The sequence below is a fragment of the Pseudophryne corroboree genome, chromosome 1, assembly GCF_028390025.1.
Source record: "Pseudophryne corroboree isolate aPseCor3 chromosome 1, aPseCor3.hap2, whole genome shotgun sequence".
Taxonomy (NCBI): domain Eukaryota; kingdom Metazoa; phylum Chordata; class Amphibia; order Anura; family Myobatrachidae; genus Pseudophryne; species Pseudophryne corroboree.
The window spans coordinates 276,680,782-276,697,463 of NC_086444.1; positions in this window are offsets into that span (position 1 = coordinate 276,680,782).

Sequence of the window (16,682 nt, forward strand, 5' to 3'; positions counted from 1 at the left end):
ACAGATGTGTACAACAAAGACAATGTAAAAAGAATAAACTTACAGTTAAAAGAATATTTCCCAGCGGTAGTCAGATGGAACAAGATATTCTCCATTAAACAGAAGGAGTCAGAGACAGCTGCAGAGTATTTTCACAGAGCATTATCAGAAATGGCAAAATACACAGGCATAGAGGACATTAAAACAAACATAAACCATCGAGAAGTAGCAGTATCGGTACTGATGGATGGTTTAAAAGAGTCATTGAAGACTAGGGTACAGACCACACAACCATGTTGGCGAGGTCTGTCTGTGGCTACTTTGAGAGAGGCTGCTATTGATCACGATAGGAACATCACCAGACACAGGGAACAACAAAGTGATAAGTTAATGGCCGTAAGTATACAGGCCCTGACCACAAGGCAGCCTTTGTTTGTATCACCAAACCCTGTGGGTAAGTCAAGTGTGGTTACTTGTTATTCTTGTCATAAACAGGGACACATGGCACGAGATTGTAGAGTAAAGAATGTACGAAACTCATACCAACCCCCTAGACAACGACACGACACACGACATTGGGAGCAAGGTCCACAGAAACGGAGTTATGAGCCACATGCAGGGGAAACAAAAAGATACCCCCCAAACAGAGATTGGCAAACCTCTGGTAGTTCCCAGCTAACTCCCTCACAAGTAGTTGCTGCCAGCGGGATTCAGGGAGGTCACCATACCCAATAGGGGTGTGGCCATACCTGTAATCTGCAGCCAGTAAAATTGATTGCAAGTCTTGGAAGTGAACCAGAAATTGCAATCAATGTAGCTGGTAAATCATTAAACTTTCTTGTAGACACAGGGGCGGCCAAATCAGTGATAAATTCGACAGTTGGCATGAGGACCACTGGTAGGACTATTCCAGCCGTGGGAGTAACAGGAGTAGTCCAGCATTACCCTGTTAGCAAACCAGCAGAGATTACAATAGGGCCTTTACATACCAAGCATTCCTTTTTGCTGGCTGCATCGGCACCGACCAATCTCCTGGGAAGAGACTTACTGTGTAAAATGGGGTGCGTCATTTATTGTACTCCTGAAGGTGTATTCTTGGACATACCTGAGAATCACGCTCAGGAAGTACGAGACATGTTAGACTCCCCGTCAAAATTAATGTCACATACCACTATGACAAATAGGACTCCCTCCCAAGTAGAAGAAATGACATCTCAGATACCAGAGTCACTTTGGACTAAAGATGGACAGGACACTGGATTAATGGCAAACGTAGCTCCGGTAGTTGTACAAGTAAAAGATGGTAGGATAGCTCCAAAAATCCCACAGTACCCTCTGAAGCCAGAGGTGGAGTTAGGAGTTTACCCAGTAATAGAGCGCTTGCTACAACAGGGCATTCTGGTAAGAACGTCCAGCACTGCTAATAGTCCCATCTTCCCTGTGAAAAAGAGTGGGGGGAGGGGTTACTGGCTAGTGCAGGATCTAAGGGGGATTAACAAAATAGTTGAGAGTCAGTTCCCCGTAGTGCCAAATCCAGCTGTCATCCTAATGCAAATCCCTCCCACTGCGAAATTTTTCACTGTTATTGACCTCTGCTCCGCTTTCTTTTCGGTACCTCTGCACCCTGACAGTCAATATTTATTCGCATTTACATACAGAGGAGTCCAATACACATGGACTCGATTACCACAAGGATTCATAGATAGCCCAAGTATATTTTCTCAGGCTTTGCATGATTGTTTACAGTCTTTCCAACCAGTGAGTGGATCAGTATTAATACAGTACGTGGATGATCTACTACTGTGTTCTGATTCATTGGAGGCATCCCTGAAGGATACGAAACAGCTCCTGTTTCATCTTTCAGACACAGGACACAAGGTTTCCAAAGACAAGTTGCAATTATGCCAAACTAAGGTAAAATATTTGGGACACTGTTTAACACAAGGACTGAGACACCTGACCGCTGATAGAATTCAAGCAATTAGAGACATGACTCTGCCACAAACCCAGCAACAAATCAGAACATTTTTAGGAATGTGTGGGTATTGCCGTAATTGGATCCCAGGGTTTTCCATTTTAGCGTTATCTTTGCAGGAAATGGTCTCCTCAAACAAACCTGATCGGATTTCGCATACAGACGAGTCTGAGGCAGCATTTGAGAGACTTAAACAGTGCCTAACGCAGGCACCAGCATTAGGTATGCCGGACTATGGGAAACCCTTTGAACTATACGGAACAGAAAGTGCTGGTTGCGCGGCAGGCGTACTAACCCAAAAGCACGGTGATGCCAGTAGCATATTACAGCGCTCAGCTAGACACGGTAGCGCGATCCCTCCCCACATGCTTGCGAAGCGTTGCTGCGATAGCATTGCTAGTAACGAAAAGCGAAGACGTCGTGCTAGGTCACAACCTCACAATTCATACACCGCATGCAGTGTCAGCCTTGTTAAATTCTGCCCAAACCAGGCACGTCTCATCAGCGCGGTTTACAAGATGGGAATTGGCACTAATGGCCCCCGTAAACATCACCATAAGGAGATGCAGTGCATTAAATCCTGCAACATATCTCCCAAGTGTGTCTGGACAGACCCAAAGGGTGGAGGATGAGAGTACTGGGGAAGGAGGATTTAATACAAAGGAAGACACTCATGATTGTATAGAATATTTGACCCAAAATTTTACCGCAAGGCCTGACATCAGTGACAACCCACTGGAAGATGCAGAACTTACGTTCTACACGGACGGTAGTTGTCATAGACAGTCAGACTCGGGAGACTTGTGTACTGGATACGCAGTCGTAGATGACCAAGGCACCATAGAAGCGGAACCGCTAGGCCCACCTCACTCAGCCCAGGTTGCTGAACTGGTCGCCCTAACCAGAGCATGTGAATTGGCTAAGGGCAAATCAGCCAATATCTACACCGATTCTAGATACGCATTCGGGGTAGTCCATGATTTCGGAGCCCTATGGCGCCTCCGAAATTTCATGACGGCAGCTGGTACACCGGTAGCGCATGCAGCTCACATAAAAAGGCTTCTAACAGCGATACAGGAACCCGACAGAGTGGCTGTTATCAAATGTAAAGCACATACATATAGCCAAGACCCAGTATCGCTTGGTAACAGCCGAGCAGACGAAGCAGCTAAGTTAGCAGCTGCTACCCCCAGACAGACAGACACCACACAACTGATGGTATTTAATACCATCAACACACAGAAGTTGTGTGAGATGCAAAATTTGTGTTCCACACAGGAAAAGGCAGTCTGGAAGGCAAAGGGATATGGCCAGGAGTCCTCAGGACTCTGGACGGATGGACAAGGTAAACCGGTGGCCCCCAGAACATACCTTCCATGTTTGGCTGAGGCAGCTCACGGGCTGACTCATCTAGGCAAGGAAGGGATGTGCAAGTTGGTAAGAGCATATTGGTGCGCCCCAGGATTCTCCTCTCATGCGAGTAAAAGAGCCATGTCGTGCCTTACCTGTTTGAGAAAGAATATTGGAAAGGCAATACCTACAGAACCATCCCATATCCCACCTGCCGGCGGCCCTTTCCAGGTAATACAGATTGACTTCATTCAATTACCCCCTTGTCGAAATTTGAAATATGTACTTGTTTGTATAGATGTTTTCTCAAATTGGGTCGAAGCATTTCCGGCGGCCACAAATACCGCTATGTTTACTGCTAAGAAAATTGTGCAGGAATTTGTATGTAGATATGGTATCCCTAGAATTATCGAAAGTGATAGGGGTACCCATTTTACAGGTGATGTCTTTCAAGGAATGTGTAAATTGATGGGAATTGATAGCAAGCTGCACACTCCATACCGTCCACAGGCGAGTGCGAAAGTGGAAAGAGTGAACAGCACTATTAAAAATAAACTGAGTAAAGTGATGGCAGAGACAGGATTGACATGGCCAGAAGCTTTACCCATTGTACTGTACAGCATCAGAACCACTCCCAGGTCCCCTCTAAATCTGTCTCCCTTTGAAATCTTGTTTGGTCGACAACCGCATATTATGATTAACCCTCAGGATGATTTGAAGTGTAACAATGAAGCGACTGTAAAATACTTGATTAACATGAGTAAACAGTTAAGGAATCAAAATGATAATCTGAAGTTAGTGATTCCTGATTTACCAGGTAGTAATTGTCATGACATTGAACCTGGGGATTATGTAATGATACGGAATTTTCTACGCTCAGGTTGCCTTATTGACAGATGGGAAGGACCATACCAGGTCTTATTGACTAGCACTACAGCATTGAAGGTTGCTGAGAGAGAGACTTGGGTTCATTCGTCCCACTGTAAGAAGGTCGTTGATCCAGAGAAGTCCTGTGATAAGGAACAGACAGTAGAGGTTGTATCACTAGAGTGTCTGTTCCAGGAGGACTAAGGCGGCACCTGAGCATCGAGAACCACAAGATCAAAAGCAGTTGTCGATCCCCTGTTCCCTTTTATTGTTTTTCTCCACTTCCCATCCCCTCTCCCTCAAATTATTTTTCCCCCCTTCTCATTCTTCTTCGTCTCCTCCTAAGATGGACTTGCCCCAAGAGACTGTGATCCGGATTTTCCTGTTGACCATGATGTTGACCAGAGCAGTCTGTTCCGGCGAGAGTACCATGGAGGTCGAGAGAGGTTCTGGAATGGGTTCTGATGATAAAGATGGAGGCGTAGTTTTCCGAGAACAACATAATCAACAAGCAAAGGCGAGTATCAGAAAACGATCCGATAGCATTGACCATAGAAGGAATTGTGAAGGATTGTTAGCTGAAGAAAACTGTATCTGTAGGCTCTGTAACAATGTCATTGAGGATGGGTGCATTAAGAAATGCCAATCCAGTTTTAATATCCATATGGACCGGCATCCATTGAGTGACTATCACTCCTTAGTGGGTAATGTGTTAAACAAAACAGATTGTTGGGTATGCTCTCAAGTACCTCAGGGTCATAGCAAATCAGGGCTAGTACCATTTCCTTTAACGATAGAGGAGGTACTTGAGTTAAATGGTGGGAGACCGGTGGACCGGAGGTTTAATATCTCCAGCCCTCCTAGTTTGAAGCTCCACCAATACCATGTGGATAGGTCCCTATTATGTTTCAACATCTCCAATCCCCGAAAACCGGGAAATTGGGAAGTGTCATGGAGTAACCACACCATGACCTTTTCGCATAGAGCAGATAGAATGCCTACAGATACAGAGCTTGTACGCCACATAGCCAGTAGAGGAAAATCTTTCCGGTATAGGTATACCTTAGGAAATAGGATTACTAAAGTTGGAGAGGTATCACCAGGATACTGTGCACATATCGTACAACCTGATACGTGTACTAAGCAGATGGAAGAATTAGGGTTAGGAGATTTCACATGGAAGGTGTGTAATATGGTTATGTCCTACTCCGTCCCATATGTTCTCCCCGATGATGCATATTTCATATGCGGGAGAAAGGCGTACAAGTGGCTTGCCCCAAACTCTGAAGGATTGTGTTATATTGGAAAAGTACTGCCTGAAGTAATGACTGTATCACATGACAAAATGAAAGACATACACCGTGGTGCCCAAGCTCCTTATACTCACACCCATTACGAGCACGTTGTTAAAAGGCACCTGATAGAGAAGACAGAGCATCCGGCCTCTGATCTGATAAGTGAATCCACCGGGATTCAATTCTTAATCGCGTTAGATTTCACCCGCACCGCTAGAGGAGTGCTGAATTATAAATACATATCGGCGCTCGCAAATTTGTTAGACAATATCACTGAAATGTATGATGACATGTTTAGGTATACTGGAAGAGAACTTCAGGCTTACAAAACAGAACTGGTACAGCATAGAATGGTTCTCAATTACCTCACAGCAGTGACAGGCGGATATTGTGTCACACTGGCAACACAATGCGGCGTGAAATGTTGCACATATATTACGAATAGCACCGAGGACCCGGTCGAGGTCATAGACCAGAAGATGGACGATATTCTCCAATTGAAGTGGGAATTTCGCAGGAGACTCAATCTCACTCTTGCTGCTGTAGGTAATGAGCTGACTGGTTGGGTGTCATGGTTGAACCCGCGAAATTGGTTTTCTGGTTTAGGAGACTGGGCTCAAGGAGTCATAATGGATGTTGGGAAGTTTCTCCTATGTATCTTAGGTGTTGTCATATCGATTGGATTGATATTTAAATGCGGTCAGGCTTTAATGAAGTGCAATCATCGTACTAGGGTAATGAGTTTAAGGAGTGAGGAAACTGTAATTAACCTGGACTTGATTTATGACCCAAATGTAGAAACAATGATGTGATGAAAATGCGATTTCTACGGTCCGTTTCTTTCACCTGTTTTTCCGTTTTCTCCAAGGTAACAAGACCCACTTGGACGAGGAATTTGATGAGCCGATATACAGACAACAGAGGGATTAAAGAAGAAGTTTGACAACCTGATACACAGATTTTTGATGAACTATGCCATGGATCCCCAGTTTCCCTAGAAATTTTAAAATTACGCTAGCCCAACACTTTTGTAAATCTATGGACATTGACAGCTTTTGCTCGCACCTTATGGGCAAAAGCACAAAGAAGACTGCATTCAACAGACACCAAACAAGACCTCAATCGACGACTGTACATTTACCTGACATAGAATACCACCGCATTTACCGTAATTATGTCTTTTCTTCATTTCTACAACCCTCAGGTAATGACACACATAGTCGATATGGAATACAGGCACAGATATCAGCAATCACATATCTCCCCCATTCATGTATCATCAACTAAAATGTGCTCCCCCATTTTGTTACAACCAAAGCCAAAAAGAGCTCGGTAAAGTTTGACAGCCCATCCACAGACCCGTACCACGGGATAAGAAGGAATTCACATGTATACTTCGCAATACCTCGAAGCTTGATTTAAAACACGTACGGCACGATGATACATGACCCCCAAGCACGGATTCATACACACATGCTTCTGCTATCTCACTAGGTCATACCCTTTTCCTACCATCTCCTCTCCTCTCTTACCCAACCATGTAAATGTATTAACCCCTAACATATATTTTTCTCTTTTTGAAATGTTTTCAGGAAGTGGCAGTTATTGTTGACTGCCAAAGGGTGGACTGTCAAAGTCAGAAAAATATCTCTATGCACACTACCATATTTGCACCTCACACAGGTCCGTGCTGCGCATGCGTACGCTCTCCCGTGCGTACGCATACTCACAGTCGCGGGCACCCGCAGGCGCACGGTATGCGTATTTACGGTAGAGTTTATGTGATCGTAGCGTGCGACTCAATCGTTACATATTTTCAGTAATAATGTATTTTGTAGATCATGGTCCCTTTGATAGATTCTGAAAGTTTAGTTAACATAGCATGTTCCTGAACAGGGGGATCCCTCTTTGTATTGTACGAAGGGTCTAACAGGGGTCATACAGTGGTGTTTGGTACCCATCGGAAGAGTATTTAAATAGCAATATTCCGGTGTTGGTTTGGAGCAGATTAATCGCTCGTGCGAATAGTTATGGACATAAGAAGTTTATGTCCATTTACTATTATTTGTTCTTATTTAGTCATGCGGCGGGAAACTCAGTATCCCACCCACCTGAACAGTTGGAAGCAGTCACAGCCCACCTGTATGAATCAACCTATGACCTTTTGTTATAATGCGAAGCCGAATTCCTGTGTCCAATGAACAATGAGATTGTAGGGACCATTGAATTGTATTGTGTGTGGGGCATAAATAGGCAGGCCGACCATATCCAGTTCACTCTCTTCAACGGTTCTCATTGCTGATAATCGGGAGCTGGATATCGAGGCGCATGCGATCGTTTCCCCTTGTGCGTAAGTGTTTCTCCGCAACTATATTGATCTTCTTGTTATTGTGGGCCAATCTCTCTCAAATTCTCTCTCTCTCTCTCCTTCTCTCTCTCTCACTCATTTTCCCTTAAATTGTATTGTATTGTATTTCCTGTGTAGTTATCTGGTTAGGTAGTCTATGTTATATTGTAGTGTATGACTTGTATTGTGTTTAACTCTTTTGCAAGTATAGCATTCATAATATATATTTTAGGCGTTGGACCCTGAGCACGGTATCTGTGTGTTTCTTATAGTATTAAGTATTCTCAGAGCGTCGGTGACGCTCAAACAGCTTTTAAGGTAATAAGGTTATACTGTGTTGCATTTCCTCTCTAACATTACACTAAGGTTTTACTGCACAATACACTGTTTATGGTTTAGATACAAAGGTTTAATATAGTGAGCGTCAGCTCCGCTGGTGATCTCCTCGTGGTCCCGAGCGTTCGCTACGCTATAGCGAATCATTACTTTAGTTAACAGCCAATAACGTGCCTGCCTGTGATCTCTTGGCCGTGAGTGAACGTGACGCTTGAGCGTCTCGATCACGGCAAAGCGATTGTTACGCAACTAGCGTACCCTTACGGTACTTCATACGTAGATAGCGTACAGTGTTCTTAGACCTCATAAAGGGTATTATATACGATAAATATTTAGCTTTATCAGTATTAAATCAACCAGATTAATGTGTGTTTCTCTTACGTCCTAGAGGATGCTGGGGACTCCAAAAGGACCATGGGGTATAGACAGATCCGCATGAGCTTGGGCATACTATAAAGACTTAAACTGGGTGTGAACTGGCTCCTCCCTCTATGCCCCTCCTCCAGACCTCAGTTAGACTTTGTGCCCAGGAGTGACTGGATGCACACTAGGGGAGTTCTACAGAGTTTCTCTAGAAAGACTTTTGTTAGGTTTTTTATTTTCAGGGAGACCTACTGGCTACAGGCTCCCTGCATCGTGGGACTGAAGGGAGAGAAGTCAGACCTACTTCTGCTTAGTTAAGGGCTCTGCTTCTTAGGCTACTGGACAACATTAGCTTCAGAGGGTTCGATCACTTGGTTCGCCTAGCTGCTTGTTCCCAGAGCCCTGCCGTCACCCCCCCTCACAGAAACCAGAAGAAAGAAGCCGGGTGAGTATTAGAAGAAAAGAAGACTACTCGGGGCCCGATACCCTGTACAATACCCCCGCCAATTAGCAGCGGTAGCGCTGCGCGCCATTGATCCCGTACGCGCCAGCGGCTGGTTGGGTGCAGGGCGCTGGGGGGGGCGCCCTGGACAGCAATTTAGATGTGTTTGGTGAATGTATATAGTGCCTAGACACTATATACAGTCCTCTGCCTGCATATTATACCTTTTGATAATAGGGCTGAAGCGTGCTGAAAAGAGGCGGGGCTTACCCCTCACAGCAGTGTTCAACGCCATTTTTCTGTCTGTCCCCGCCAAAATGGTGATAGTCCATGCGAGGGGGGGCACAGAGTTTTTAGTGGTATATTTAAGGATATCTATAACACTATTTGGTTGGAGATGGCCATATAAGCATTGTTGTGCATTTTTCTGTGTGAGTTCCCTGTCAGTATACCCACTGTAGTACACATGTGTCAACATGCGTGAGGGCTCTGTCACAATCCGTTCTGGGGTCACTATCGACATCGCCGATGCCTGTTGGTACTGGATATAGTCAACGGGTCGGTAGTTGTATGCTTGCCATAAGTACACACTGTATGGGAGTCACAGTAGTATGTGGGTGACCCTGTCGGCACCAACTATTATTACGGGGTGTAAATTAACATGCTGTAACTGCTTGAGGCCTGTATATATGTATATTATATGTATATGTATGGTTGGTTCCGTGAGCCTGTAACTCGAACACGGACATGGTAGTGTATGTGGGGGAGTGTTATTGATATTATTTATATATATACTCCCCTCGGACCCCTCAGGGGCGCAATAATGTTATTTTTGCCTAGGTTACTACTTCCTGCTGTCGACGAATACTAGGTTTTCTGTCGACTATAACGTTCCTGGTAGATCCACAAGTGGGGCGTATTAGTACATGATTATACATTCGGAACAAATTACTGTCACTAGGGACCTATTGGGTCCGGACAATTCACTTATGTATATATGTTTTATATATATATATATATATATATAGAGAGAGAGAGAGAGAGAGAGATTTATATATATATTGGGTATTACATTATGTATTTTCATGAATGCTAAAGTAATAGTATTCTTTTTCATGTGCTGGTCGCTCTGTAGATTAAGCTCTACGTCGGCAGTGACGAGTTGGTCTTCAGTCCTCTCAGGGAGTACGAAGGTTTATTCTTTCCCCGACGAGGTGAGAATACTGTGGAAGTCAACTCCTGGTCGACACGGGGCCCTGTCAGATAGGATCGTATACAGGAAGCTAAGTGATATTTATTTTATTCCTATACTTTGACCCTGTTTACATTACATGCACATGCGGGAGTGTTTATATTCGGAAAGGCGTCCGATAGAATTTACCTAAAGTGTGTAAGGTTGGTTTCTCCTGTTGGTTCTTCTTATACCATTACGGCGGCTGTTGTGGGTATACAGGAGGTTGGTCAGGGAAATGCTGAGGCTGTCTCCGGGAGATACTGGAGCTTTTCCCTGGTACGGTGTATCACTGTTGGGGGATACCTCAGCTCAGTCAATCTCGGGGCATGCTGCTGGTGATTCTAACTTCCTGAGTTAGTCTCCTTCACAGGGGTTGGTGACGCATTCTTTGGTGGGATGTAGTCGTTTTAACCAGTTCGATTCCGTTCTTTTTCCTTTTCTGTACTGACAGTGGAAGGTGTAAAAGGTAAGGTTTCTGCAACCTTGTTCAGTTCACAGAACGGGATGTCGTTGTCTGTTTCTACCACATACATTACATGTCGCGGGCAGAGCCAGCCCTAACCAATATGATGCCCTAGGCAAGATTTTGGCTGATGCCCCCTAGCACCACCGCTGGTTCCGCCTCTGACCTTGCACCTCTTTCCCAGCACCATCACCCCTCACCCATAGCAGTCCTTATTTTGGTGTTTGTACCTCCTATATTTTAAATAGGAACAGTTCGCACATTTGGCGCTCAGCCCAAAAAGGGGTGTGTTTTTGCTGGCAAGGGGTATGGCCACACAATAGTACCCACAATTCCAATTACACCACACAGTACTGCAACTTTATTCACTTGATCATACGACAGTGTCCATAATTCATATTACATCCCACAGTAGTATCACTTTACCTTATATACGTTACTCCTCACAGTAGAGCCCCTTATTCACATTACATCACACTGAATTGCTCCTTATTCACATTACACCACACCCTATTGCTCTTTATTCACATTAGACGACACAGTAGTGCCCTTTCTATACGCAACGCCACATAGTAGAGCACCTTATACACATAATGCCACAGAGTAATGCCCCTTACACATAAGAGACACATTATTAATGTCCTTATAAACATAATGCACCTTACACATTATGACAACCTTTATTAATGCCCTTTTACACATAATCTCCCTTACACATATGTTGCACATTATTAATGCCCTTATACACATAATGACACACATAGTGCCCCCTACACATTTGCTGCACATTATTAGTGCCCCTATACACATAATGACAAACATACAGTAGTACCCTGTTACACATATGCCGCACATTATTAATGCCCTTATACACATAATGATACACATAGTGCCCCTTACACATATGTTGCACATTATTAATGCATTTTTACATGACACACACAATGCTCCTTACACATATTCCGAACACTACTGCACAACCAACCCACTCACATGCACACAGCACTCACACGGCCACTAACACTGTGACCTCTGCCTCTGCTTGGATACGGATGTGTACTCATATATCTTACCTCAATGCCAACGTCGGGCACTTTTTTTTTTTAAAAATGCATCTTATTTGCATTGCTATGTGGCTAGGATGCACAAGCAGATTCTGCTGCTTAAAATGATATGCAGCATGCCTATATTCTGTGTGAGACTGTGGCTATATCTGCATACAAAATGCTACAAACAGAATATAGGCATGCCGCATATCATTTTAATCAACAGAAGCTGTTGATGCCCCTAGGCATATCAAATGCCCTAGGCAATTGCCTAGTTTGCCTATGCCTATGGCCGGCTCTGGTCGCGGGGTCTAACTGCCTGGAGGCCACCTTGCTGCGACCTCGTCTACTACGTGTCAGTCAGTCCGGGAATAGACTAGGAACTGGGAGTTACTTATAGAATCCTAGGGGGACTTTCTGGTGTGACAGATGGTTCCCCTCACCGATTTTTCTATTAGATCTTGCTGTTCTTCTATGGAAGGGGAGGTGGTACGCGACGCCATAACAGAGGTACGTAACGTTCAGGGCATTGTCCTGATGTCCCTGATATAAAAAAAATAAATACAAAAATAACGATTTCTACTTACGAGGTTGGACTACAGGATGGAACCTCTCCGACGAGGGAGCTCCACCACGTCATGATAGTAAGGGGTTCAAGGGCACTCTCCTGATTAAGGCGAGGTCAAGCCACAAGTGATGCAAATTGTCGTTTTCTCTCTGACTGTTCTTCGACACAGGGGAAGCCTTTTATTCCCAACGGCACAGACGTCGGAGGTGGCTATCAGAGTAGATACGGAAAGGTTGAGGTTCTGTGTGTTCCTGTGGACGGAAGTCTGAGGATCCGGAGTCGGATCAGATTTGGAGAGAGGCCTTTTTCGGTGAGCTGGTCAAATGCCAGAGTGGTTTTCACGAGACCAGTTAGGAAGGTGGCCTGGGTCTCCCCTACACATGCGCCGGAATATAATCCTAATAGCCAGGATATCGCTCCTGTAGTGTTTGCTCTGTTCTCATCTCCTAGAGGGACGAAGGTTCGGAATCCAGTATGAGATCCTGGTGTCCATGCATGCAGATCTCCGAGTCTGGGGAGCAGTCCTTGCAAGGGAAGTATTTCCAGAGTAAAAGGTCAAGCTGGGAAGCTTGTCTGCATTAAGCCTTCTTGAGTTAAGAGATATTTTCAATGAACATATGCTTCGTGATCTGCCCGTGTTAATTCTGTCGGACGGCTTGACAGCAGTGGTGTATGTAAGCCGCTAGGGCAGAATGAGGAGAAAAGCGGCCATGGCAGAAGCCAATAAGTTTTCCGCTGGGTGGAAAGACTGGTAAACGTTATATTAGTAGTTTTCGTTCCAGAGGTGAACGACAGTGAAATAGATTCCTCTGCAGACGCGATCTCCATCCGGGAGAAATATGGTCGTCATTGAGAAGTTTTTCTCTGAAGTGTCAGGTCTTTGAGGAGTGCCTCAGGTGGACATGTCGCCCCAAAGAGAGTTCTCAGGGATATTGTTCCGGGTCAGGGGACACTCAAGCTATAGCAGTGGACGTCCTCGGGACACCTTGGGTGTTTTAGTCGGTCTATGTGTCCCCCCTGTTTTCACTTTTTAGACGGTGATAATCGTAAGAAGAACAAAGGTTCAGACGATCTTCATTGTTCCGGTCTAACCAAGGTGGGCTTGGTATCCAGTTCTTCAAGATTTACTCGTAGAAGATCCATGACCTTTCCTCTACGTGAGGAACTGTTACAGAATGATCCGGGCGTGTATCAAGACTTATCGCGGATGCGGTTGATGGCGTGGCGATTGAACGCCATATCCTGGCCAGAAGGTGTATTCCCAGGTGAAGTCTTTCCCACACTTCTTCAGGCTAGAAAAGAAGTAACGGCAAGGTGTTACCACCGTGTGTGGAGAAAATAGGTGTCTTGGTGTGAATCCGAGATGGCTACTACGGAAGACTTTCCCCTGGGTCGTTCTTCTCCATTATTTTTGGGAAAGCAGGTGTGGGTGCAGGCTTAAAGTTAGGCTCCTTTTAAGTGCGAAGTTTTGGCCTTGTAAATTTTCTTTCAAGAAGAAATTGGCAACCTTTACGGAAGTTCGGACTTACTGCACATCCAACCTCCATTTGTGCCCCCGTTGGCACCGTGGAACCTGGACGTGGTGTTGCGTTTTCATGTGTCACACTGTTTGGAACCTTTGTGAAAGGTTGGGTTGAAATTTCTCTCTTGGAAAGTGGTCATGCTATTGGCTTTGGCGTCCGCAAGGCGGATGTCGGAGGTAGCGGCTTTGTCTCACAAGAGTCCTGTTTGATCTTCCAGGTGGGTAGAGAGGAATTGAGAACTTGGTTAATAGTTCTGCCAAGAGTGGTTACTGGGTTTCGCAGAAATCAGCCTGTTTTGATCCCGGTGATTACTTAGGCATTAGCTGATTCAAAGTATCTAGATGTAGTCAGGGGTTTGAATATTTAAGTCGCCATTTTGGCTCAGGACGCCTGCGTCTATGCAGTCTGTTACACGATGGATCTGTGCTACGATTCGGCGTGCTCGTTCTATGGCTGGATTGCCGTTACAGAAGTCGGTGGAGACCCATTCTACTAGGAAGGTGACAAGATAAAAGAACCAAAACGTGCGCAAAAGGAAGAGCCAAACTAAAAATATATTAATCTATTTTATTAAATAGTAATTGTAGTTATTAAAAAATATTCAATTCAAATATATATTCCTCGGAGTGACCACAGTAGGATATTACAAATGAATTTAAAATAAATAAAACAACATAATCATAAAATATATTACCAACTAGTTGTTCTCATATATGATTAATATTCTAAAGGATCAATAATGGATACAGATATATATAATCCTGAAGAACAATGGCTGGCCAGCCTTAATTAATACTTAATAAATTGTGCACAAATAGGATGTATCAAAAGATCGAATAGAAAAATGAAAGATTGTTGTCTAGAAGATATCATATAATTTGCATAGATGGTAAGAGCTCAGGATTCTTCCAACAACAGTCTAAAATAGTAATAGTTAGCCGTTATATATGTATCCAAAAGTCTCGTGAGGGAATTAACCTCATACGGCTGCTGATGTAATTGCTAAATGTTGGAGCTAATGAATAGACACCAGTCCCGTCTTTTAGACCAAAAACTAATGAAAGTCTCGGTAAAAGCACCTAGCCTTAGGCAGCTGTTTAATGTGGGCAGCCAATGCCGTGATAATGCAGTCCCGCAACAAGATGATAAATGTGAACAAAAAATACTGGAACAAAGTCCCGAATGACTCAAATAGCACCTAGCCCAACGAGGCCATATATGTGGGTAGCTATAATGACGGGATAATGTATAAATGAATAAACCCCGTATCACTCGTAGCAGTCTCACCCGTGCCAGTGAATGCAATAGCCGTCCGTCCGGCCGGATGTTCACCGGACCTCCGCCGTTACCAATCCACAAGCCGTTCAGTGCTGCACTGCCTGGGTGCTCCTCCGACAGTGCAGCTGGGTAATCCTTTAGGCTGGGATGTTAAAGAGGAAAATAACTGTGGCGGTTATGGGCAGGTTAGGGCTGTTGGTGATGTCCGTTCGTCTCCCAATCGCAGAGAGATGGTGTATAACCGTGGATCACTCCAGAGCCGTTCAACCTAACGCGTTTCTCGACCGTAGGCACTGGTCGTTTCATCAGAGGAAGTGAACTTCCTCTGATGAAACGACCAGTGCCTACGGTCGAGAAACGCGTTAGGTTGAACGGCTCTGGAGTGATCCACGGTTATACACCATCTCTCTGCGATTGGGAGACGAACGGACATCACCAACAGCCCTAACCTGCCCATAACCGCCACAGTTATTTTCCTCTTTAACATCCCAGCCTAAAGGATTACCCAGCTGCACTGTCGGAGGAGCACCCAGGCAGTGCAGCACTGAACGGCTTGTGGATTGGTAACGGCGGAGGTCCGGTGAACATCCGGCCGGACGGACGGCTATTGCATTCACTGGCACGGGTGAGACTGCTACGAGTGATACGGGGTTTATTCATTTATACATTATCCCGTCATTATAGCTACCCACATATATGGCCTCGTTGGGCTAGGTGCTATTTGAGTCATTCGGGACTTTGTTCCAGTATTTTTTGTTCACATTTATCATCTTGTTGCGGGACTGCATTATCACGGCATTGGCTGCCCACATTAAACAGCTGCCTAAGGCTAGGTGCTTTTACCGAGACTTTCATTAGTTTTTGGTCTAAAAGACGGGACTGGTGTCTATTCATTAGCTCCAACATTTAGCAATTACATCAGCAGCCGTATGAGGTTAATTCCCTCACGAGACTTTTGGATACATATATAACGGCTAACTATTACTATTTTAGACTGTTGTTGGAAGAATCCTGAGCTCTTACCATCTATGCAAATTATATGATATCTTCTAGACAACAATCTTTCATTTTTCTATTCGATCTTTTGATACATCCTATTTGTGCACAATTTATTAAGTATTAATTAAGGCTGGCCAGCCATTGTTCTTCAGGATTATATATATCTGTATCCATTATTGATCCTTTAGAATATTAATCATATATGAGAACAACTAGTTGGTAATATATTTTATGATTATGTTGTTTTATTTATTTTAAATTCATTTGTAATATCCTACTGTGGTCACTCCGAGGAATATATATTTGAATTGAATATTTTTTAATAACTACAATTACTATTTAATAAAATAGATTAATATATTTTTAGTTTGGCTCTTCCTTTTGCGCACGTTTTGGTTCTTTTATCTTGTTACTGTTAATTTTTGGGGATTGACAGCTTCCCCATTCTTCCATATTGTGCGGCATCTGGAAGTTCACCAAGGTTGTTAGATACGGGCGCCTCTCTTTCCTTTTTTTGTTACTAGGAAGGTGGACTCATCTTGGGCGGCTGCCGAGGTGTCTCGGCACTTCAACTTTGCCGAGCAGCTACGTGGTCGGGTTCAAACACTTTGCTAAGA